The 24,738-nt window shown below is 39.7% G+C and overlaps 1 protein-coding gene across 5 annotated transcripts in view; it reads right to left on the minus strand.

Moving 5' to 3' along the window:
* Kcnn2 (potassium calcium-activated channel subfamily N member 2) overlaps positions 1–24,738 on the minus strand; it is a 148,767-nt gene that overhangs the window by 45,675 nt on the left and 78,354 nt on the right. The gene's annotated exons all lie outside the window — the stretch shown is intronic.

A 24,738-nucleotide genomic window follows, 5' to 3' on the forward strand; every position in this document is an offset into this window, starting at 1 on the left:
TGCAATCACCCTGACATTGCCCAGATTCTCAGATACATAAACTGCAGGTCCATTCAGCACAATACTCACTGCTTCCCTTTCATTCGGTTGCTTATTTTATGGGTATGCTTCTTTAGTAAAGAAAGGAAGCCAGTGTGAAAGAATTTATGGATTTTGATTCAACTTATAGCAGGTGCTGGGGCCTGAAGAGAAGGCCAAGCACCCCATTCCTGCCCAACAGCCCTAGTAGCCACAGTGAGGGACTGTCTTAAGCCCCACAGGAAGGGGAATGATCCACTGTTCATCTTTTCTGTCACTTCCATCTTCTGTGATACAACTAGTGTGCAAGGGAATGAGTGTGGTATGGATCCCGATTGATTAAACACTCCTCATATCATCTTAAATACTAGAGTCTTTCCATTATCAGGTGTCCACAACTCTGCTTACCTGGCATTTTACTGGAAAAGAAAGAGCAGAATCTAAACTTATGTATTTATAATATTATATATTGTTCAATTATATGGTGACTAAACTATACAAAAATCATAGAACAACTAGAGATGATCCCTTTAACACTTTTTCATGTTTGATAGATGTCAAAGTAATTTTAAAATACATATTTCCATGGTGTAATAATCAAGATTTAAAGCAATGAAGCAGGATGCTGTCCATCTCCTTTTCTTGTGTTTGATTTAACAAACATGTTTGCATTCTTGTCACATAGTTTATGTGTAAATAACATTCCCATAAATTCTCTTGCTGAGGTCAAGGCAGATGAAGACTTCATAAAAGTGTTGACTTTAAATGTTGAAAAAAAAAGATGTTAGTAGTAATTGCCATGCTTTTTCTTAAATGGGAATAAAGTCCATTGTAAGAAGTGTTCACTTTTAGCATATTAAAGATCCGTTTAGTTCCCATTGTACTTATATAGGATTAATGTACAAGTATATGAGCTGATTATTATAAAATTATTAAACAAATATCTTTTAATACAGTGTTCAGAGCATATCTTAGATGATCTTTTTCATTTCTCTGTGCTGTGTTTTGTGTATGTACAATGTATGTACATGTAAATGTGTGGAATTCAGAGTTATAATTCCCTTTCTATAGAACTAACAAAGCATGTAAACATAGAATCCTGAGCATAAAGGACGATGTGGCCTTAACATCTGGCGTTGAGCAGAATCCAATGCACAGGTGATGCAGACCCATGCTGTCTTAGTCACTAGGCTCAGTGTAACATGTAACAGAAATATAACAATTACCCCAGGAAGCTCTGGACAATGGCTCAAAAGGGAAAAGAACTTTCTTAAGCAGTGTCTGGTTTCCTGACTCATTTGATGAAACATGAAGCTCTGTGTCTACCAGAACAGGCAGGTATACACACCCTGGGCTGTGCTGAGACTTCAGGTCAGCAGAGTGGCCAGATGTCTGTCTCTTCTAAAGATGCCAACACAGAACTCAACTGGCTTCTCTTCATATCTTCCCATCTGTTCAGCTTGTGTCTCCAATACCAAGTTCTCTTTACCTGTGCCTCAACCTTGAAATCAAGGAGCCATATGTCCTGACACATACACCTTCAAATGCTCTTAAACTGAGCCATTGTTCTTGGCATGGCTCCTGCTTGCCTCTTGTGGTTTAATTCTTTGCATCCTGAGTTCTAGTTTAAGGACTTCGATTAATGGGACTCATGGTACTGGTACTCTCACATGATGAACCTTTCTCTTAACCCATAACCCTTTCACAGCTCAACTTCTTTTCCTTTATATTCTACCTCTGAAGTCACTTTTCAACACTGTCAGGCCCCTTCACGTCTGTAGACCCTGTGCTGCTGGGGTTAGGTGGTGCATAGAATCAATGCCAAAGCTCATTTGCCACCAGTCATCTAAGGATTGTCACTGTGTCTTGTTCAAAGCTATTGACCATGGTTAGAGAGAATGGATGATAATCAACAAGAGAGAGGCTGACCACAGACTTACAGTGAGGCTGTCCCCATTCCCATTCTCTTTTCTAGAGATGAGATGACCCACGCAGAGGCATAAAGAAGACCTCTTAGTAATCTACCAGTCTCTCCCTGTCTTGCCGTCTCTTTATATTGTACTCTTACCAATGGCCAGAACAGTCTTTCCAAAACATAAGTTTAACTATATTCCTTTATCTAGTAACCTCGGGCATGTCTATATGCCTAGAAAGAAGTTACTTCCATTAACATAGCACTAAGGCCATTAACAACTTGCTTCAAACTCATCTTTCTCATTGTCTCCCCGGTCATCAGCCGCATGCCTGAGTCGTTTGCTTTTGCTCCTTTACTTTTAATTGTCCTTAGCTGACACCTCCATTTTCAACACTCTACCCATCTGAGCAGTGTTCCCTATTCCCATAGGCAGGAGTCCAGATGTACTGTATAGTACTTGTGCTCAATTATAATCTTATTTGTTATTAGGCAACCTGTCTCTTCCACTAGCCTTTGAGCATCCACAAGGGAAAGTCTGTTCAACCCCTGATGGACTCACGTACTTGGTTCTCTGTAGGGGCCTAATGAAGTTTGTGAGTTAGGAAGAGTCAAAATCCAAGAAGCTTAATAAGTAAAGAGGTCTCAATTTGGAAATTAATTGCTTTAAATAGAAACAAAGAAGCAGCATCAATCAAATGTAACAGAGCTGTATTTCGGTTATATAGCCAAATAGAGAAAGGTTTATGACTCGGATTATTCCTGCCAATGCACTCATCTGTAGCTCTGCTTTCTGTTATCATTCCATCATTTGCTGATTGTTTATTTGAGTCACAACAAGGAAGAATTAACAGATTTGAAGGAAACGTCTGTTTTTGTATATTAATTTCAATACAGCAATTCTAACCCCATAGAACTAGTTTGAAAGTGTTATTAATGCTTCTCCCCTATATAAAAGGACATGTCCCTCAACTGTGATATAATGTTTGAAGCATCTATTAGCTTGTGGTCCTTGTACCTCTTGTTTTGACAGTCCTAAACTGGATTTTGACTGCAAAAGAAAACATCCTTTATATAATGCTATTATAGTAGCACTTTGTGACTCTAAAGGTGTTGGTGCGTATGACAAAGAAAATCATGTGACAAATGCTACTGATGGCCTATCAGAATTCTATACTGGAGCAGAAGACAAACTGTATTTATGTGGTTGTAAACAGAAGGGACATGCTTAAAATCTAAAGGTTCTAATCATTAGTGTCTGTAATACTGAAGTTCCTCAGGGCTATTCAGAAAGTGAAGACACTGTAAATATGTATTTACCTGATTTAATGGTGACTAATGAGACAGCTAATTTTAAGCAAAATCAGAATTACCCATAAAATAATGTCACAACTTAAAGAGATGACAAAATAGAACAAACAATATCGTACACAACTAAACACACACACATACAAACATACACACACACACACACACACACACACACACACACACACACACACACACGTACAAACTTAACAGTATTTTGTCATTTTCAGTTAAAGGACAGGTAGGAAATTAAGGTAGACTAGTAAAGAAATCTCAGTTTTTTTCTCTTAGAAGATTTTTCTTTCTCAATAACCACTGCCCTTTTCTTTATAATTAGGACTGATAAGTGGATCTCTGAAGCTTCTAGTTCTGTTTTATTTAATAGCTAAGAAACTGAGACTTAGACACAGGAACTGATTCTCTCAGGATGTGGAACTTATGGTCAGAAGATGAGAGTTTGCGCTCTGGCCTCTTCATGCTTCAGGCAAACCAGCTGAAGCTTTGTTTGCCCTCTCAATAATCCTAAGGCTCATAGACTGGCATTCAGAACTCAATCATGGCCACCGTGGATCTATTCTATGTGCCTTTACAGATTATTTCTACTATAAAATTTTTAAAGCTTCTAAAATCAGTGCCCTTCATTGAACTGCTTTCCTGAGAGTCCTTAAGGGCAGAAAAATAATTTTAGTAAAATCCATTTATTCATAGAAAATTAAATATTTCATGCGATGGATAATTTGAGATCCTTGTGTTCTTTTTCTTTTTTAACTCTTCCGTCTGATTTAGACTCAGGAAGCAAGATATTTCTTACGTAACCCTCCATGAAGCAGCTCCTGAAGATTCTGAAGTTCTTTCTTCATGAGAACAATGAACATTATGTGGCCAGATGCTGAAAATAACCTATAAGACTTCCACTGAAGCAGAAAAAAATTTAAATCAACTATCAGTGCTGTGTTAAAGCTCCCCATATTCTCAGGCATTTAGATAACCAATCATCCCCTTACCCAAAACACCACCTCCCAATCCCTGACATCTGGACTCTAAGGGAGAGCTGGGTTCTTCCCCATCACCTTGTTCTTCCCAGCTGGGTTCACCTCGTTCTCACTGCTATGCACCTGAACAGAGTGTCTGGCTGTGCCTCTCCATCAGCCTTCCCCATGTCCTATTCTGGCATCCTGTTTCGGTGAAATATATCAGATATCAGATGGCTCCCCTCTTGTCATGAATTTCTTTCCAGTCCTTACTTTCTTTACTGGTATATAACTCTCATCTTTCACTCTAGACTCAAAATCTCAAATGCAGGTCCAGAGTGTGGGGCTTCAAACTTTGCCATTTGTAAGTCTTAGGAGCATGTGTCAGGCAAGTAGCAGAGGCCAGAAGTTCATGGAGAAGGACTGGAGAAGGGCAGAAAGGAGACAATCTGAGCACAGAAGCATAGGAGTATCTAATACTGAGGAAATGGAGTCCCCACCTGGTGAATGAATTTGCCACTGTTCAGCTGACAGGTAAACTCATGGTAATTCAGTCTGAAATATCCAATAACCATCTGTTCCAAACCATATATATTTTTTCTTGCTTATATTTTTTCTCTGTAATTTAATATGTGAATGTTCCATGTCTTAACTTGTATGCTCGCCACAGAAGCTATTCTTTCTTTTTCTCCCACTGACATTGTCTACACATACATACACAGAGAGACAGATAGACAGAGACAGAGAGGTAGACACAGAGACACAGAGAGAGACAAAAAGCTAGATAGAGATGCATATAGAGAAACATGAACTAAGACAGAGAGACAAACATAAATATACAAAGACAGACAGAAAAGCACACAGCTAGACACCAAACACACACACACACACACACACACACACACACACACACACACACAGAGAGAGAGAGAGAGAGAGAGAGAGAGAGAGAGAGAGACATGGACAGATACCCATACCTACATGGAGAGAGGCAGAGAGGCAGAGACAGACAGAAAACAACCATACAAATATTCTCAAATATTCTCCCTACCTCCTCTCTCCCAATCCCCCACTCTCCACACACTCCCCCTGCTGTAGCAGTGATACACTAGAGGGACATGTGCACCTACCTGAGTACGTCTAGTCCATTTTTTTATGGAGTCAGTTCCCTGCTGTTTGTTTATTCTGTAGTCAGGTTATCACGAACTGCTCACCTTCAGGCCAGCAGCTCCCTTCCCCTTTTAATTTGCAGTTATTTGAGAAATAGGCCTCCAAGTAGCTCAACAATAGTGTCTAATGAAAGGCAGAAGGCACTCATTGAGACCGCCAATTATTTTTTCTATGAATAAGGCAGATCAGCTTTAAAAACTGGTATTTCTGGCTATTCATTCACTGTCTTGATTATCGCTTGGTTGAATTCTGGATGAACAAGCTACTGGATAAAAGATGACTGAGTGTGAACCGAGGTGACACGGGGCCAGCTGCTGCTTTCATGAAGCTCTCGTAGATCTGTTTTTATACTGGTAACCTGTTACAGGGAGATACCTGTGCCTTCTCTGGGGCAACAAATTTGTGACTGCCTGCTGAGTCTAACAACAAAACAAAACAATGAAAACAGGATGATATCACTGCAGAATAATTCCACTTTCATTTTCTCTATCAATACACAGTTTGGAATGATGTGAGCTTCATGTTGACACAGGGATTTCACAGAAAAATAGTGGTTATTTCTAGGGAGTGGGGGAAGGTAATAGGATGAGGAGAAGGATGTCTTTTTGTTAAGTTTAATTGCTTCTGGAGTTTGTTTCGTTTTTTTTCTCACCTCTATCTCTTCTGTCTCCTATCTCAGAACATGTAGCACATACTGATGCTAATTGTACAACATGTTTTGTGGATCTCATATGGTCAGCTTCTTTGAAAGTCTGTACATGCTAGAGAGGAAGCCGTATTCCCTACCTGCTGGTTACTGAGTTTCATACATGTATAGATCATGTTATTGAATAACTTATAATCTTGCTCATTTTTGTTTGTATGCCCCTTAACAATTGTTTATCATTTTTATCTGAATTTGCTCCTTGCTTTTCTGTGTAAGATTTTAGCTCACACAATGCATATATAAACACTTTAAATCCTGGTAAATTTTACTTTACATGATTAATAACTTTTCTAATTCCTTTTAATAGGCTATCTGAGGTGATATTAACACTGTGATATCAACCGCTTAGGGTTAAAATTTACTGGTCTTATATTTTCCCCACATTTACTTTCAACCGACTCAGATGTTTTCATGTATATGTATAATATATTGCTTGTAAATTTTCTGCAGGTAAATTTTAAATATTAGTAACACTATTCATTTGGATATCTAATTCCTGTGGTTATTGTCCATGGGTACCATGTCTGTTCTGTAATTGCTTGGGTGTTACACTTCTAGTTTTTAAATCAGATCTGGGCATACTGTCCCAAATACAAGACACGTTTCACTTAACTTTTGATAGCTCTTTGATTGTCAACTTGATAGATCTAATATCGATCTAAAATCAGCCCAGAGTCAAACGTTTGGACATAAGAGGGGGTTTCTACATTCTGTCAATTGAAGTGGGAAGACTTACACATGAGTTGGGAATCTACACTGATTAGAAGATGAAGGGATACCTCTCTTGGGCATATACCCAAAAGATGCTCCAACAAGTAACCAAGACAAATGCTCCACTATGTTCATAGCAGCCTTATTTATAATAGCCAGAAGCTGGAAAGAACCCAGATGCCCTTCAACAGAGGAATGGATACAGAAAATGTGGTACAGCTATACAATGGAATACTACTCAGCTATCAAAAACAATGACTCTATGAAATTCATAGGCAAATGGATGGAACTGGAAAATATCATCCTGAGTGAGGTAACCCAATCACAGAAAAACACACAGGGTATGCACTCATTGATAAGTGGATATTAGTACAAATGCTAGAATTACCTTAGATGCACAGAACACATGAAACTCAAGAATGACCTAAATGGGAATGCTTCACTCCTTCTTTAAAAGGGGAACAAGAATACCTTTGGGAGGGGATAGGGAGGCAAAGTTTAGAACAGAGGCAGAAGGAACACCCATTCAGTGCCTGCCCCACATGTGGCCCATACATATATAACCACCAAACTAGATAAGATGGATGAAGCAAAGAAGTGCAGGCTGACAGGAACTGGATGTAGATCTCTCCTGAGAGACACAGCCAGAATACAGCAAATACATAGGTGAATGCCAGCAGCAAACTACTGAACTGAGAATGGGAACCCCGTTGAAGGAATCAGAGAAAGGACTGAAAGAGCTTGAAGGGGCTTGAGATCCCAAATGAACAACAATGCCAACCAACCAGAGCTTCCAGGGACTAAGCCACTATCCAAAGACTATACATGGACTGACCCTGGGCTCCAACTTCATAGGTAGCAATGAATAGCTTAGTAAGAGCACCAGTGAAAGGGGAAGCCCTTGGTCCTGCCAAGACTGAACCCCCAGTGAACGTGATTGTTGGGGGGAGGGTGGTAAAGGGGGAAGGATGGGGAGGGAACACCCATATCAAGGAAGGGGGAGGAGTTGGGGGAATTGGTCTGGAACTGGAAAAGGTAATAACAATTGAAATGTAAATAAGAAATACCCAATTTAATAAAGATGGAAAAAAAAAAAAAGAAGACGAAGGGATGTTAAGCAGAAGCACTAATCTCTCTGCTTCCTGACTGTGGTTATGATGTGGCCAGCCATCTTTTACTGGTGCTGCTGTGTCTTCCCTGCTATATGATGGAATGACTGTACCCTCAAACTGTGACTTAAAATGACTTCTTTCCTTAAGCTACAAAGTTTTTTGTCACAGTCATAAGAAAAGGCAACAGCACAGTCTCTTCTCCTTTGTACACTGCACTCTCCCTTAGAAGACTTTAATCTAATCACTGTACCCGCCCTGTTATGCATTAGTTTAAGTCATTGAGCCTCTAATGTATTCATCCCTATTGCTTTTCACAGTTTTGTCCACATTTGTTTACATTCCCTGCATGGCACCTTTGTTTCATCCTCATTTCTTTTGATACTGGACATTGCCAGTGTAAGTGGTTTCTCTGATATCCCATCCTCCAGTCTAAAGGCTGTCCTTACAAGGCTGTTTTGTGAGGACTTGTAGGGTGTAAAAATTCTGTCACTTTTCATTGTCTAGTATGTTTGGTTTGCCTTGTTTTAAAATAAAACATGTAGGCATAGAATTCTAGGTGGTCATTCGCTCCCGTAGCTTTTTTTTTTTTTTTTTTGTTGATTTACTTTTTTACTCTTACTGTACTTCTGCCTTTGACTTTCAGGTTTGCTTTGACTTTCAGCTACTGAGATGCCTACCTAGATTAAAAAAAAAAGCAACAACAACAACAACAAAAAAACCCCATTTTTTTCTTTTACATTTTTTTCTTGGACTTTTTTTTTTGTTTGTTTATATTTACCATCCATACAACTCTTATCCTATCTCTCCTCCCCCTTCTTCTATGAGGGTGTTCCCCTGCCCACCCACCCCCTCACCCTGACATTCCCCTACACTGGGGCATCGAGCCTTGGCAGGACCATGAGCTTCTCCTCCCATTGATGCCCAACAAGGCCATTCTCTGCTACATTTGCAGCTGCAGCCATGAGTCTGTCCATGTGTACTCTTTGGATGGTGGTTGAGTCCATAGTTGGTTGGTACAGTTTTTCTTATGGGGTTGCAAACCCTTCAGCTCTTACAATCCTTTCCTCTAACTCCTCCATTGGGGACCCCATCTCAGCCCAATGGTTGGCTATGAGCATCTGCCTCTGTATTTGTCATGCTCTGGTAGAGCCTCTCAGGAGACAGCTATATCAAGCTCCTGTCAGCTCGCACTTCTTGGTATCAGCAACATTATCTGGGTTTGGTGGCTATATATGGGCGGAATCACCAGGTGAGTCAGTCTCTGGATGGCCTTTCCTTCAGTCTATGTTCCAAAGTTTGTCTCCATATTTCCTCCTATGAATATTTTTGTCTCCCCTTCGAAGAAGGACTGAAGCATCCACACTTTAGTCTTCCTTCTTCTTGAGTTTCATATGGTTTGTGAATTGTAACTTGAGTATTCTGAGCTTTTGGGCTAATATCTGCTTATCAGTGAGTGTATACTATGTTTGCCCTTTTGTGATTGGGTTACCTCACTCAGGATGTTATTTTTTAGTTCCATTCATTTGCCTATAAATTTCATGAAGTCATTGTTTTTAATAGCTAAGTAATATTCCATTGTATAAATGTACCACATTTTCTGTATCCATTCCTATGTTGAAGGACATCTGGTTTCTTTCCAGCTTCTAACTATTATAAATAAGGCTGCTATGAACACAGTGGAGCATGTGCCTTTGTTGTATGTTGGAGCATCATTTGGGCATATGCCCAGGAGTGGTGTAGCTGAGTCTTCAGGTAGTGCAATGCCCAATTTTCTGAGGAAACTCCAGACTGATTTCCATAGTGGTTATACCAGCTTGCAATCCCATCAACAATGGAGGAGTATTCCTCTTTCTCCACATCCTTGACAGCATCTGTTGTCACCTGAGTTTTTGACCTTAGTCATTCTGACTGGTGTGAGGTAGGATCTTAGGGCTGTTTTGATTTTCATTTCCCTGATGACTAAGGATGTTGAACATTTCTTTAGGTGTTTCTCAGTAATTCGATATTTCTCAGTTGAGAATACTTTATTTAGCTCTGTACCCCATTTTTCAATAGAGTATTTTTTATTACTTTTATTTTTTTACAGTCCAACTGTTGCTCCCTCCTGGTTCCCCTTTCCACAGTTTCTCATCCCATTCTTCCTCCCCCCTGTCTCCAAGAGAATGTCCCATTCACACACCCCGACTAGGCCTCCGTACTCCCTGGGGTCTCCAGTCTCTTAAGGTTTAGGCACATCTTCTCTCACTGAGACCAGACCAGTCAGTCTTCTGCTATATATGTGTTTGGGGCCTCAACCAGCTCTTGTATGCTGTCTGGTTGGTGGCTCGGTGTCTGAGAGATCTCAGAGGTCAAAGTTAGTTGAGACTGCTGGTCTTCCTAAGGGGTCGTTCTCCTCCTCCTCAGCTTCTTCCAGTCTTTCTCTAATTCAACCACAGAGGTCTCCAACTTCGGTCTAATGAAAATAAGTTTTCTTTTAAACACTGCTTGGGATTTGCTGGACTTGCAGAATTAGATTTACAGCTCATCAATTTAAAAGGAAATATCAACAAAATGAGGGGGCTCATCCTTGAAGGACTAGAAGAAGAAAAAGGAGAGTGGGAAATGGTAGAATTCTGTTCCAAGTATTAAAATTAAAAAAGAAATTTCTAAGTCATGTGCCATTTTACTATTTTTTTTTCTTCTGGAAGTTATCTCAGTGTGTGTGTGTGTGTGTGTGTGTGTGTGTGTGTGTGTGTGTGTGTGTTCATTTTGGTGTGTTCAGATGAAAAGGAATATGCAACTCAGCAAATAATTTTTTATCTCCACCTTTCATTTCACTGATCTGCAAAGCATCAGTGTCTGGCTTCTCTTGGGTTCCTTTAATTCTCCTCTACTCTTTTTTTTTTAAAGCAGAAATCAGCTTTATGCTTCTCCAGCCAGTGAACACAGATTGCCCCTCTGTTATTTGTGTAAAGTACCAAGCCTGGTACTGAAAGTCTTTAGTTGTTTTTCTTACTGTTTTAAACAGAGACTTGAATGTTCATGTACTTTGGGGACTTAGGTGGTTGGAGGGGAAGACAAGCTTATGTTTTATGTTTATGTTTTATGTGAAGAAAAGTGTCACATTAGACCTCCATCAAAGCCTCCTTCCAGAAGGATCTGTTTGTTTCTGCCACATCATTAAATATTGATTTCTCGATGTGAGGTGGGATAAATTCACAAGCATATTGGAGTCAGCTTTTGGTTACAAAAGGTAGACAGCTCTCTACCCCTCCAACCCTACCGAGTACATGCCCTACTCTGACTTGGCGGAAGTATGTTTTGGCTTGGTTCCCTTTTGTGATAATAGGTTTAACATTTGGCCTATTCTCTTGTTAAAGTGTTAGAGATATACCCTATCTTTTTCCCTTGTCCATATTGAAATTAATACCTTGCCCACACGTGAGGATCATCCAGGAAATGGTGATGTGATTGTTTTGTTTTTCTCTTGTTTTCATTGTTTCTTTTCTGTTCCTCCCTTTCTCCTCCCACTTTTCTTTTCTTTAACCATTCATTGTTTCTTTTTCAGAAACAGAATTTTTCTTTGGACCTCAGGCTATACTGTAACTTACTATGTAGCTTGGGCTAGCTTAAACTCAAGAAGCTTCTCTTGTCTCAGTCATGCAAGTGCTGGCACAATGTACCACACTCAGCTGAGAACCTTGTATATAATCCTGATTACAGGGCTACAACTCCAAACCAATTAAACTAGGATTCACCAGGACAGGGGTTGGGCAAGTTTGTTTTTATAATCTGCAGGTGGTATGATAAACGTAGAGATTGAGAACCACCATCTTAAATAGCATCTGCAACAAAATACACTAAAATACAACAGGATGTAGAGCAGGCCAGCATGCATCTGTAGTGGGAGCCATGCGTGCTGTTACAAAATCTGTTCTTCAGTGGTTTGGTGTGACTATATGTCATGTTCCAATACAGACCACATTCTTCATGTTATTTCCTTGCAGGGGGAAGAGGCAGTAAAAGTATAAAGCTTCTGTCTCTCAGACCAGTGGAAGTTTGGAAGCCAAGGCCAGCAGCCCTGCTGTCTTAGAAACGTGTCTATATTTTTTAAACAAGGGTGCTTTGTAAGAGGCCATTAGGATATCATGTCTCTGAATATCCAATTTCAGGTTTTTTTAATATACATCTGTCTTCTTTGAATATTATTATAAAACATGCTTTATAATGTCTAAGTTACTTTTATCTTCACAATGTGTGGAAATTATACTTTGTTGAGATTGACATGTTCAAGAATCATATAAGATGTGTCCTTATCAACAAACTCACTGCAGCACTCAGATTCTTAAATGCTTCTGCATAAAGGAGACCTCAGGACCAGAGTTCTGCAGTTTAGCTGTGCATTTCTAGGTGGAAAAATATGTTCATAGCAGCCTTATTTATAATAGCCAGAAACTGGAAAGAACCCAGATGCCCTTCAACAGAGGAATGGATACAGAAAATGTGGTACAGCTACACCATGGAATACTACTCAGCTATCAAAAGCAATGACTTTACGAAATTTGTAGGCAAATGGATGGAACTGGAAAATATCATCCTGAGTGAGGTAACCCAATCACAGAAAAACACACATGGTATGCACTCATTGATAAGTGGATATTAGTACAAATGCTAGAATTACCCTAGATGCACAGAACACATGAAACTCAAGAATGACCTAAATGGGAATGCTTCACTCCTTCTTTAAAAGGGGAACAAGAATACCCTTGGAGGGGATAGGGAGGCAAAGTTTATAATAGAGGCAGAAGAAACACCCATTCAGAGCCTGCCCCACATGTGGCCCATACATATACAGCCACCAAACTAGATAAGATGGATGAAGCAAAGCAGTGCAGGCTGACAGGAACCGGATATAGATCTCTCCTGAGAGACACAGCCAGAATACAGCAAATACATAGGTGAATGCCAGCAGCAAACCACTGAACTGAGAATGGGAACCCCGTTGAAGGAATTAGAGAAAGGATTGAAAGAGCTTGGAGGGGTTTAAGAGCCCAAATGAACAACAATGCCAACCAACCAGAGCTTCCAGGGACTAAGCCACTATCCAAAGACTATACATGGACTGACCCTGGGCTCCAACTGCATAGGTAGCAATGAATAGCCTAGTAAGAGCACCAGTGGAAGGGGAAGCCCTTGGTCCTGCCCAGACTGAACCCCCCGTGAACGTGATTGTTGTGGGGAGGGTGGTAATGGGGGGGAAGATGGGGAGGGGAACACCCATATCGAAGGGAAGAGGGAGGGGTTAGGGGGATGTTGGTCTGGAAACTGGGAAAGGTAATAACAATTGAAATGTAAATAAGAAATACCCATGTTAATAAAGATGGAGGGAAAAAAAAGTCAAGGAACTAAGGCATTCTTTTGAATCAAGGGCTAAGATAAGATTGCTAATAAATAATAGTGTCAGCATGCTAGGGTCATCTCTGACACAGGGTGTCATTGGCAGTCCTTTCAATAAACAAGGACAAAAGAAGGCATTGTAAAAAATGTTTGTAGCAGTTGCTCTAAGGCCCAACTGTAGGATCACTGGTGCACCTTCCCAAAGTTCTAAATAGATAATTTTAAGTGGGGAGCAAGATTAGGGATTGTAACTGTTAAGCCCTTTCTATGTCCTATCCCTTACACATCAAAAGATGTAACCAAAATATATTTTCCAGTTTGTGCCATGTCATGCCCCTGGAATTTTACACTTTCTCCTATCTCAACCCTCCTTAATGCCACCGGCTGAGCCAAATTCCCATCCTGACTTGTGGAACGACAGATAGTGAGTCTTACACAGTACATCTAAACAAGGCTGACACTAGCCGTCCTGTGTATGCTCCCATTCCTCCCTTGGTCTTCCGACTGCAGCTCTCCTACACTATAGACTGCAAAGACAGCTCATATATTCTACTAGAATCATTACATCACTCCAAGACCCCAGTACTCAAAGCTGGCAGAACACTGCCCATCTGTTTTCTCTCTCCAAGGAAATAAACAGCTACACAGTTGCTTCAGTAAGACTAAGGAGATAAAGGTGAGAAGAAATACATGAACAGATTGGCTGAAGGAACAGGCTCAGAGCTTTTTTTTTTCTATAACTGGTCAAAATACTTAAATATCTTGTTTTGCTACTAGTCCTTCAGAATTGGTACAATGCAGGAGAAGCGTAACTACAGAACAGGAAACCAAGACAGAAATAAACCTAGGAGAGCCGAAGTTTCAGTGACCATACAGAAAATCTAAGTACTATAGCATTAGCCAAGTAAACACTCATCTGGTGGCCCTTTGATGTCCCCTCCCCCAGACTCATGACCTGTTCCCTCCCCTTCTCAGTACCACAAAGGTCCTCTGACACTAAAGACACATACATAAATGCTGATTCTTCAAAAGCCTAGCTCTGACCTCCTGCCTGTATTTTTCCTTTCTCTTTCCCCTTCTTTTCTTCCAACTAACACCATTTTCAATTCCTAGATTAGCATTCTACTATTTCAGGAAGGGAATACACTTAAGTCTCTGAGTCAAATTCACTAAGTTTTTAATGCTTGCTTGATAACTCTTAGACATTCTTTATGTGCCAAATTTGATGGGTTTTGCACATATTTTTCTTTTTGATGGCTTTCCTTGAATAAAAAATTTGTACTTAAAAACCCTAACTTTTTTATGCTTACAATGCATTCTTGCATGTACACACACACACACACACACACACACACACACACACACACACACAAACTCTCATGTTTTAGAAGTTTAAAAAATCCAAATAACAAACCAACAAAAATGCAAATATGTGTTGTCTAATATATCACTACAGATACGTGACTACTGACAGGACACTAAGCAAAATATACTCAATACTCAAGTATCACTAGTCATCCCTCAAAGGCTCAATATCGCACCCTGCTAGCACTGACTAGATTGGATGGTCAAAACATCAATTGCCATTACTAAATATGGTTCTGTTGGCTAGGACACCTTATAGCATCAGTAGACCTTGGGGAAATGCTAGAAATGGAAATGTACCTGTTATTGATTCTTTTCTCTCATGTTTATGTGCCTCCATTAAAAAAAAACAAACTTATAGACAGATTTTTCATTCAATGTTGACATTAGATACAGTCCAAAAGGTGGGGAAACAAAGCTTCATTGTAACAGAGAACAAACCCCTCGGCCATGTACATTGAGTTGGAGTTTCATATTAAGTAGCATAAGTCAAGTCAAGTCTCACAATGCTGACTTCTTGGGGTTGATACTTTTAAGGTCATAGCCATCTAAAGACATTACATACAAGTAAAGCCAAGACTGTCTATATAGGTTGTACTTAAGGGTAGAATCCTTATCTGTTCCCATCCTTGCTCTCAAATAAATGACACAGAGGCCTGGTATTTTTATTAACAAGCTGCAAGCCTAAAGTAGGTTCTGACCTACTCTAACTGGACTAGGACGTTAACATTCAGATAAATGCCCCATTACTTGCCGTCTGGTCTTATCCTGGCTCACTCTGTCCACGTGTATCTTCATAGCTTCTCCCTTATCCTGACCTCAGGATGAAATCTTCCTGGTCTCTCTAACATCTCTCTTCCTGGTCCTTCTCGCTCTACCTGAGACCTGGGACCCCTACCTGGAATTGGAAGTTCAGCATTCCATAGGCTGATCAGCTCTTATTTAACCAGAGATAATCGATCGGGGGGCATTCTTTACCCAACATTGATGCAGGAGATGGTTCAGTGATCATAACAGTACTATCGTCCATATTGTAACCAGATCTCTAGGCACAGAAATCAGCATCTGAATATACAGTGCACAAGACTACCCCAACAACTATCCAATTCAGGGAATTCTCCATCTTCCTAATTGCAATAGCTTAATGGTTGTGTAAGAGGAAAGAAGAGAGTCATTTGAACATTTATTATCATATTGTGTTTATTATCATACCATTTGCATATAAGAGTCCAAAATAGTACTGGCAAGACTATCTCAAGGGTACTGAAAAAAACTCTTGTATCTACTATTCCAATGAAGTAACTAAAGCCCAAGAAATATTGCAATAAACACAATAAACATCATGGTAACCACTTTGGAACTAAGACCCAGAGCTGGCAGAGCCTATCCTAAGATCACCCTCTCAGGTTCGGATAGAAAATCAGCTGCAGGATAGTGTTTCACATTTCAACTATAACGAGATGACCTTGACTTTTCTATGTGAGGAGAGAGTGTAAGATGCGGCTTTGCAGAACAAGGGCTTGAGGATCAAAACAAACGTGTTGCTTGGCTAATCAACACTGAGTTCACAGAGCTGAGAACCCACAACAGAGATCGGGGATTAGCCAGATCTCAGGGGAACCTTGCCCTGAGCTTAGCCACAACAAAATCCAGTGTTCTTGGCTTGAATTCTGTGTGGCTCTGCCACCTTGAGGCCAACCCCCGAATAAAGGAAATTTGTAGAAGGAATGCCTAAATTTCACCAAATGATTTTATGAACTCTGAGTTACATTTAAATAAACATTTACTCATTAAAGTGTGAAAAAACAATTTCCTAAATAAGAACCTAAAAGTATAATTAAATTGGAAGCATCTAAAATAATATTGATTTAGGTGGGATATAGTGTAAGACAGAAAATTCTTTTATACTCATACCTGGATCTTTGATGAAATCAAATTTCTCCTTTCAAAAATAAGTCTCTCAAGGGTTATATACACACCACCTGGTGGAGTACTGTGTTAGAATTGAAAACAGGGCCTCTGAAGCTGAGTCCTGGTACACAGTATACTGATTTCAGTAATCACCACACCCAGTCTCACAAGCAAGGAACAAATAGAGGATGTGAAACTGAAAACCAAAACTACAGTCATAGGACGAGTCATGACCAGAAAACTAGACACAAACACATACTGAAAGGTATATCTGGCCTCACATGAAACCCACCCAGAAACCACCTTTACAGCCAGTTTTAGGCTGCAGCACTTAGCATATAAGCATCAGGCCCTGCAGTCTAAGTGTGACTTGGTCCTCTCTGACCTGCTGAAGGAAGGAAGGAAGGAAGGAAGGAAAATCACTGACCAGCTCTCTCAGTTTCAGGCAAAGGGGAGTAGGGTAGGCACCTGTGAAGATCATAGTCCAGAGACAGATCACTGGGCCAGAACCCCTTTCTGCTTCACAGATCAATAGGGTTCCTATATAATGCCAAGGATCAAACTGCAAAGGAAGAACAAAGAAAACCCCACAAACAAAATCCATAGCCAGAAAAATTATTCTACAGAGGTAAAAGAAAAGAAAGGATGGAGAAAGGCACACTGGGTCAACACTAATCAAAGGAATGATTAATTTCAGACATGTGAGATACGAGTGCAAGGGAAGAAAGGCATCTGATATTAAAGGGGCCATTGCATGCTGATAAAAGGGTAAACAATGTAACAACAGGAATTGCAGGGGATGAAAGGGTCCACTCTCCACTAAGGCATGGGGTCATTAGTGCAGAAGCTCACAAGAGAACATCAAAATATGGGGCATGGAAAACCTATGTCACTGCAAGGTAAAATGGGCAAAGGCACCGTTCTGGTGGAGGACTTCATACAAGTTTATTCAAGGATAGTCTCAGTGGGCAGAAAATCAGTAAGGACAAAGTTAAACAGTACCATTGGTCAATGGGTTCTAATCGATGTTTAAGGAACACTTTGCACAATGGTATCAGCATATACTTTCTTCTGAAACTCACATACAATACTCATCAAAAGAGACCACATTTGGGGTTTTTAAATACACCTTAAGGCATTTAAGCATGGATACCAGACAACGTGGGCTTTGGGGCTACATTGGAATAAAACTGCAGGAGAGCCAGATAGTTCAACTTCTTAGCAATTAAACATTTTCAAAACAAAACAGAACATAGAGATATGAGAAATACATGAAAATGTTTCTCTAGAGAGATATGTGAAAATATTTCTTAATAAATGAATATTTACAAAGCTATTTGAAATGTGAAATAAGTGGTAAAGGTCATGTTCAGAGGAAAAATTTTAGGTCTGGATGCATTTACTTGAACAAAATAAAGTTTCAAAGTCAGACATCAAAGCTTCTTCTTCAGGAAACAAACAAACAAAAGGAAACATAACCCACAGCAACTATAACAGAAGAAGCAACTTTAGAAATCATAAACAACCCACCACATAAAATTGCTTTTCAAAAAAAAAGTTCATATAATCATTGTGGCCTAATGCTTTACAGATTTTTCTTTGTAAATGCAAGACTCTTTTAACAAAATAGTGCTTGTCATCTGTTTACACCTAAAAATTTGTGAAAAAGAAGAAATCATGAACAAAATAGAAGATAAACTAACAAAAGCCAATAGAGAAACTCAAGAAAGCCAACATTTGGGCTTTTAAAAAGATAACTTAAAAAATGATAAATTTCGGGGGATGTATAGGGGAAATACCCATATGGGGGAAAGGGAAAGGAGGGAATGGGGGCTTATGGACAGGAAACTGGGAAGGAGAATAATAAAAAATAAAAAAAGAAATGTAAGTAAAGAAATATATCTAGTAAAAATTTTTAAAATAAATGATAAATTTCATACCAAGAAAATTAAGGAAAGAGAGAGAAAGGAAAAACTCCAAAACTGTAGAAGTAGAAAAAAGCCCATCAACCCACAGATTTCATAAAGAGTCTAAAAAAAGGAAAATTATGAACACTTTCATCACCTCTTTGATAAACTTGATGAATGTAGATTTTTTTCAGGAATAACACATACAAAAAGATATTCTTAATAGGCATATATCTAATGAAATGCACCCAGGAAGAATCCAAAGGCCTCTCAGAACATAAATTGCTTCATCCAGATGAACATGTTGATGGCTCCCCATTAAGCTTATTGGATGAAATACACTGATTCTTTGCAATGTCTTTTAGACAGTAGACCAGATCAACCCAACACCAAAAGCAAAAGACATGAAAAAGCAGAAAAAATATGGATGATATTTTCATGAATATGATTTCTAAACTCCCTTCAAAATGTGATATGAAGTGGGGAAATAGGTAAACCAGAGAGAGAGCTTTAATTGGGAAGGGGTCAGTATAGAAAGAAAGAGAATGAACAGGGGAAATAACACTAAGGGTGCTCTCTAAAGTGTCCTTAAAGCATTCAAAGAAATACTTTATTTAATATTTACTTACTCAAAATTACATAACACACACACACACACACACACACACACACACACACACACACACACACACACACTATTCCCCAGAAGAGGCACAGACCTTCTAACAAAAATCCTCCAGGCAAAAAAAAAGCCCTTTAAACTGTTGGTCAGGGGAATCCAAGAGACCACCAAACAATGTTGGCTATTGCTATTGTCCTTGGTTGCCTCCCACTGGTTGAAGGTTAGTCCCTATTGCTGAAAAAACCACCCATGTCAGACACAGGTCCCTTAGAATCAGAGCTGTATCTTGCTTGAAAGCCTCCTCTCTGAGGAAAAGCTTTCGTAATACCAGAAGGTGCTATGAAAGCAACTAAAACAGGGAAAAGGTAAAAAGTCCTACCCAGCTATTTTTTTTTTTTAACTTGAATATTTCCTTATATACATTTCTATTATCCTTTCCTTTTCGGGCAAACATCCCCTCCCCCTCCCCCTTCCTTATGGGTGTCCTCCCGACCCTCCCCCATTGCCGCCCCCCCCCCCCCACCAGCCTAGTTCCCTGGGGGTTCAGTATTAGCAGGACCCAGGGCTCCTTCCACTGGTGCCCAGCTATTAAATTTACTCTTTTAGTTAGGATTTCCATTGCTGTGAAGAGACACCATGACCACAGCAACTCTTAAGAACAACATTTAATTGGGGCTGACTTACAGGTTCACAGCTTCAGTTCATCATCATTGTGGTGAGAAGCAGGGCAGTATCCAGGCAAGTATGCTGTTGGAGGAGTTGAGAGTTCTACTTCTTGTTCAGAAGGCAGCTAGAAGACTGACTCCCACATGGTCAGAAGGGTCTCATTGGCCACCCCCACAGTGAAGCATTTCCTCCAGCAAGACCACACCTCCTAATGGTGCCACTTCCTGGGCCAAGCCCATTGAAATCACCACACTTGCTTATCCCAGCAGTGACCAGCCCAGAAAGATACTCCTGTAGGTGCAATAGTGGCATTCATATCTCAGTGTTAACCAACTCTAGTTGTACTTATGGCCAACTCAGCAGGAGCAGAAAATCCTTGTCTGGTAGACAACTACCACGGGTCAGTTAGGTCTTAAAGGAGAACCTGCTGCTAAGCAGTATAATACCTAACTGCTTTAAAATGCTCATAACCCAATCTCTACCAAAGAAGGTTTTTTTCTTTTGCAGAGATGGAGAACAACTACATAAAACTACAAACTGGTCCAAATACAGAAAACAACTGATTACGAGGTGTTTAGACCTGATGGCTATAGATATCATATAATTCCTGCCCCCAAGGCTTAGGAACAATCCTGAAAGAGGGGATGGATGGCTTTTAAGAGCTAAAGGATTGAGAAGTCTACTATGTTACTTGGTTTTCTAGAAATGACAGGAAAGCTACATCCATGATATTGAATAACAGACTGCATAACCAAGACCTAGACAATAACAGCACCAATAGCAATGTTAGCATTGAAAGTTTCTGAGGGGTCCATACCTAAACAAAGTGTATGTACTTAACATCAAGTACATACAAACAACATTAGAAGGAATCAGCAGGTTATACTTATACATTTATGCATGTAGATATGTAATAAAAATAAAGAGAAGCCATGCATTTGAGGGGAACTAAGAAGGAGGTGGTTAGAGAGATAGTACAAAGTAGAGGTTGAAGGGCTGATAGAGAAGGGATGAAATTATATAATTACGTTTTAATATAAATAAAAACTGAACGAAAATAAAATATAGGCAAGATCAACTTAATGACGTATCAGAGGAATTTTTAATCTATGACTAAATCCAACTTATTTTCAGTATTAGTACATGAAATTGTAACTACTATTTTGCTACAATTTGCCTATTGTTCTTACCTTTAAAGCATTTATTACAGCTTACCTCTGTTATTAAAATGCATACTTGCATCATTCTGATAGTAACATCCACACACAGTGCAGAGAACAAAGTAGAAAACCACAGTTTCATTAGATTACTTTGTAGAACTGACACTACACAGAGACAGATTAGAGAGCTACCACCTTTTCATTGAATAAATATGGATAGTAGAAAGAGAACAAAGAAAACCAGAAATGTAGACTAGCCACTAAGGAGTCTTTGAAGGAAATGAAGAACATGGTTCACTACTGACTGAAACACTGATAGCTCAAGAGGCTCGTTTATTGCATTGTTCTATTTTATGAGTATGGGTATTTTGTCTGCATGTATGTCTATGTACCATATGAATGACTGGAGTTATAGATATTTCTGAACTGCCATGTCAATGCTGTGAATCAAACCTAGGTCTTCTGGAAGAGGAGAAAGTAATTTTGTCCCCTGAGCCACCTTCCAGCTCTATCTTTTCATTCTTTAAAATATCTTTGATTAACATTCATATTGCTCTTACTTAAAGGGAGATGTCCATAATGTGTTTCAGTTTCATAAGCAATGAAGACATATAAAGAGCTTGAAACAGCGCCTCGGCATTAATGCTCCTAATTTACTTCTTCATGGAGCTAATCAAATCACCTATAATGGACTGACTCTGTTGTGATGTCAGAATAAGATGGCCAAAGGTATTCTTAAAATATTACACAGAATAAGCCTTAGTGACTAAAGCCTGTGCAACATTTAATTCATCCATGGCCTTATTAATGAGCATTCTAAATCAGATTTCAAAGATTTTCCAAGGAAGAAATTACTTTAACTCTGGAAGACCCCATTTACTAAAAGCTTCAAGGAAATATCCCAGGAGAAATTAACACAGATACAGACAAGGAACATCTATTCCTTATCACCAACTAGAGCAAAACCTTCAGCATACACATGTTATAAACCCCAAATAATACGAACATCATACAGAGCCTGATATACAAACAGGAAACCAGGAAGTAAATACTTGGAGAGACACCAGGGCTTCTATTGTCATTGGAACCTATCATGTTCAATCCACAGAGTAATCCTGATGCTGGCCAACCTGCTTCCCCCAATCCAGTCTCATTTGATTTACATCTTTTCCCTTCTCCTTCCTTTCAATGTTGACACTTCTATTATACACACATGCCCAATGTTATTCCAAAGGACAAGGGTTCAATTTCCAGCCACTACATGATAACTCCATTTGTAATTCCAGTTCCAGGGTATCTGACACCCTCTGGCCTCCTTTGGGTACGTACACAAATGGTAATATCCATACACGTAAAAAATAGGAATCGAGAAAGTATTGAAAGAAATGATCAGATTCTTGATGCACTTGGAGAGGACCTGGTGAGGTGCTAGAGTCAAGAAAATTCTAGGCTAAGGTACATTTTAGAAGGGAAAAGGTACAAGATGCAGAAGGAATGAAACACACATGAGTAATGGAGGCATGAGGCAATTCTTGCTTTGGCAGGTGGCAGGCTACCAACACATTCCCACTGCTTACTATAGAAGGAATGATATAAACATTCCTTGTTCTATAATGAGCAACTATCTCTTGGTCTTGAAATGTGAGGCTTTCCCTTCCTCAGAGTCTCCTTTGTCCCAGGGAAAGACTTGAAGTGCTATTTGTTTCAATTAGAGAATCTGTCTTATGAATCAAGTGAAAGGATTGAGACAACACGATTAGAGCCCTGACCGAACATGACACACCATGAATGGGGAGTCTATCCTTTGCCCATGTAACTGCTCTGTACACAAATCTAGATTAGCCCCTTGTGGGCACCTGTCCTACAGCAGTCAAAACTACAGTCTTAAAATCTCAGCTAAAAGTCAATGGACTTAGGTCACTGAAGAACAACAGTGCTTCAGACATTTATAAGCAGTATGATCTTAACAGCTTAGAATAAGCTGAAAAAACAGTTGAGTAACCCACAGGTAATAAAAAAAGACACTATTCCTAACTGATAAAAATACTCCAAAGTAGAGAAGAAATAGAAAGAAACCTAACTTATTCTAATACCCAACTAAGCCAAGGACACAACCAGAAAAAACAAACAAACGAACAAACAAACAAACACCCCAGACCATTATTTCTATAAGGACACACATATAGAGTACCCATAAAATACTGGAGACCCAGTAAAACAACACTTAAAGAGAACTATGCCGTGTGACCAAATAGGAACTAGGCCAGGAATCCAAATTTGGTTTCCCATCTGAAAAACATGATCATTTCAACAGATACAGGAAATTACTTAACAAAGCACAATGCCAATAACCTCTCATGATAAAATACACAGCAAAGTACAGATGTAAGGGGAAATACACACCCTGAGAAAGGCCCACCAAGCAAAGCCTTTAGCTCAACTGCACTGCATACTCAATGGATGGAATTCAGTCCCTCTCAAGTGGAAAACACGACGAAGGTATTCACTGTTGCCATATTCAATCAACATTGATTTCTACCACAGAAACTGGGCAAAAATAAATAAACAAAAGGCATTATGTTAGAGAAGGCAGGTGAGAAGTCTTTATCCTCAAATGTGACTTTGTCCTTAAAGCAATCCTAATATATCTGCAAAAATTAGAATAAGTTACTAAAGTGGCAGGATCCAAGAGTAAAACATCAGACATATAACCCAGAGCATCCCAGCTGGATCTGACCTAGTGACAGTACCAGAAGATGCTATACAGCCTGGCAATGGACGGAAATGACTGACAGTTCTACTATGACAACCACAACAATGACCAGCATGGCAATATATCCCTAAGAGTGCAAAAGTGGTACTCATATCTTGTAGCAATCAACAGATCTAATTGAACTTGAACTCACTCAACAGGAGGGAAATCATGCCTGGTACTGGAAACTTACCCAACATTTTGTGCTGGGGGCCAACCCCAGGGATGGCCATGGTCTCCCAGAAGTGACAAGGGGGTCAGTGAAGGAGTGAGTCAGGCTCCAGGGTCAGGGGAATCTTGCAACTTGACTCACTGGCAGTCAGAGTGATTGAATATTGATTAATCCATTCATTCATTCATTCATTCATTCATTCATTCATTTATTCACTTTACAGCCTGAGTGCAGCCTCCCTCCCTCCTCCCAGTCCCATCATCACTCCCCTCTTATCCTCTGAGAAGGGGAGGCTCCTGCCATGTATACCAAAATAGGCCATGTCCTGTAGCTGAGCTGGACTTCAAGTGGACCCACCAACCCACCCACAAAATCTTTGATCCCAAAGTTGTCCTGCCTACAACTAGTTCCAGGGTAAAGATGGCGCAGAGATTGTGGGAATGGCCAACCAATGACTGCCCAACTTGAGACCCATCCAATTGAAGAAAGTTAATCATTGCCACTATTAATGATATGCTTGCAGAGAGAAGCCAACCTCTTTATGTAGAGCACAGGAATAGATTGATGTCATTCCAAAACACAGATCATATCATTTTTGTCCCCGGACACATGTTTAAACCTCCTTTTGGTCATAAGTTTAGGCATCATTGATAAACTATGACAGAACAGAGTTACCTTTTGCATTCCTTTTCCCTCATCAACCCCATAACCCAACATTTAAGAATCTTGCAGTTTCAAGGGCACTAGACAGAAAGAAAATCTCCAAGCCAGCCTGGAGAGATTGTCACATCTCAAGCAGAATATTATCAACTTTTCAGGGTCAGGGTGCTAATTGTTGGTAGGCCAGGAACAATTTTCAAGCTAAAGATGCTACAGTTATTATCCAATTCCTGGCATAA

This window comes from Rattus rattus, chromosome 15 (genome assembly GCF_011064425.1).
Source record: "Rattus rattus isolate New Zealand chromosome 15, Rrattus_CSIRO_v1, whole genome shotgun sequence".
Lineage (NCBI taxonomy): Eukaryota > Metazoa > Chordata > Mammalia > Rodentia > Muridae > Rattus > Rattus rattus.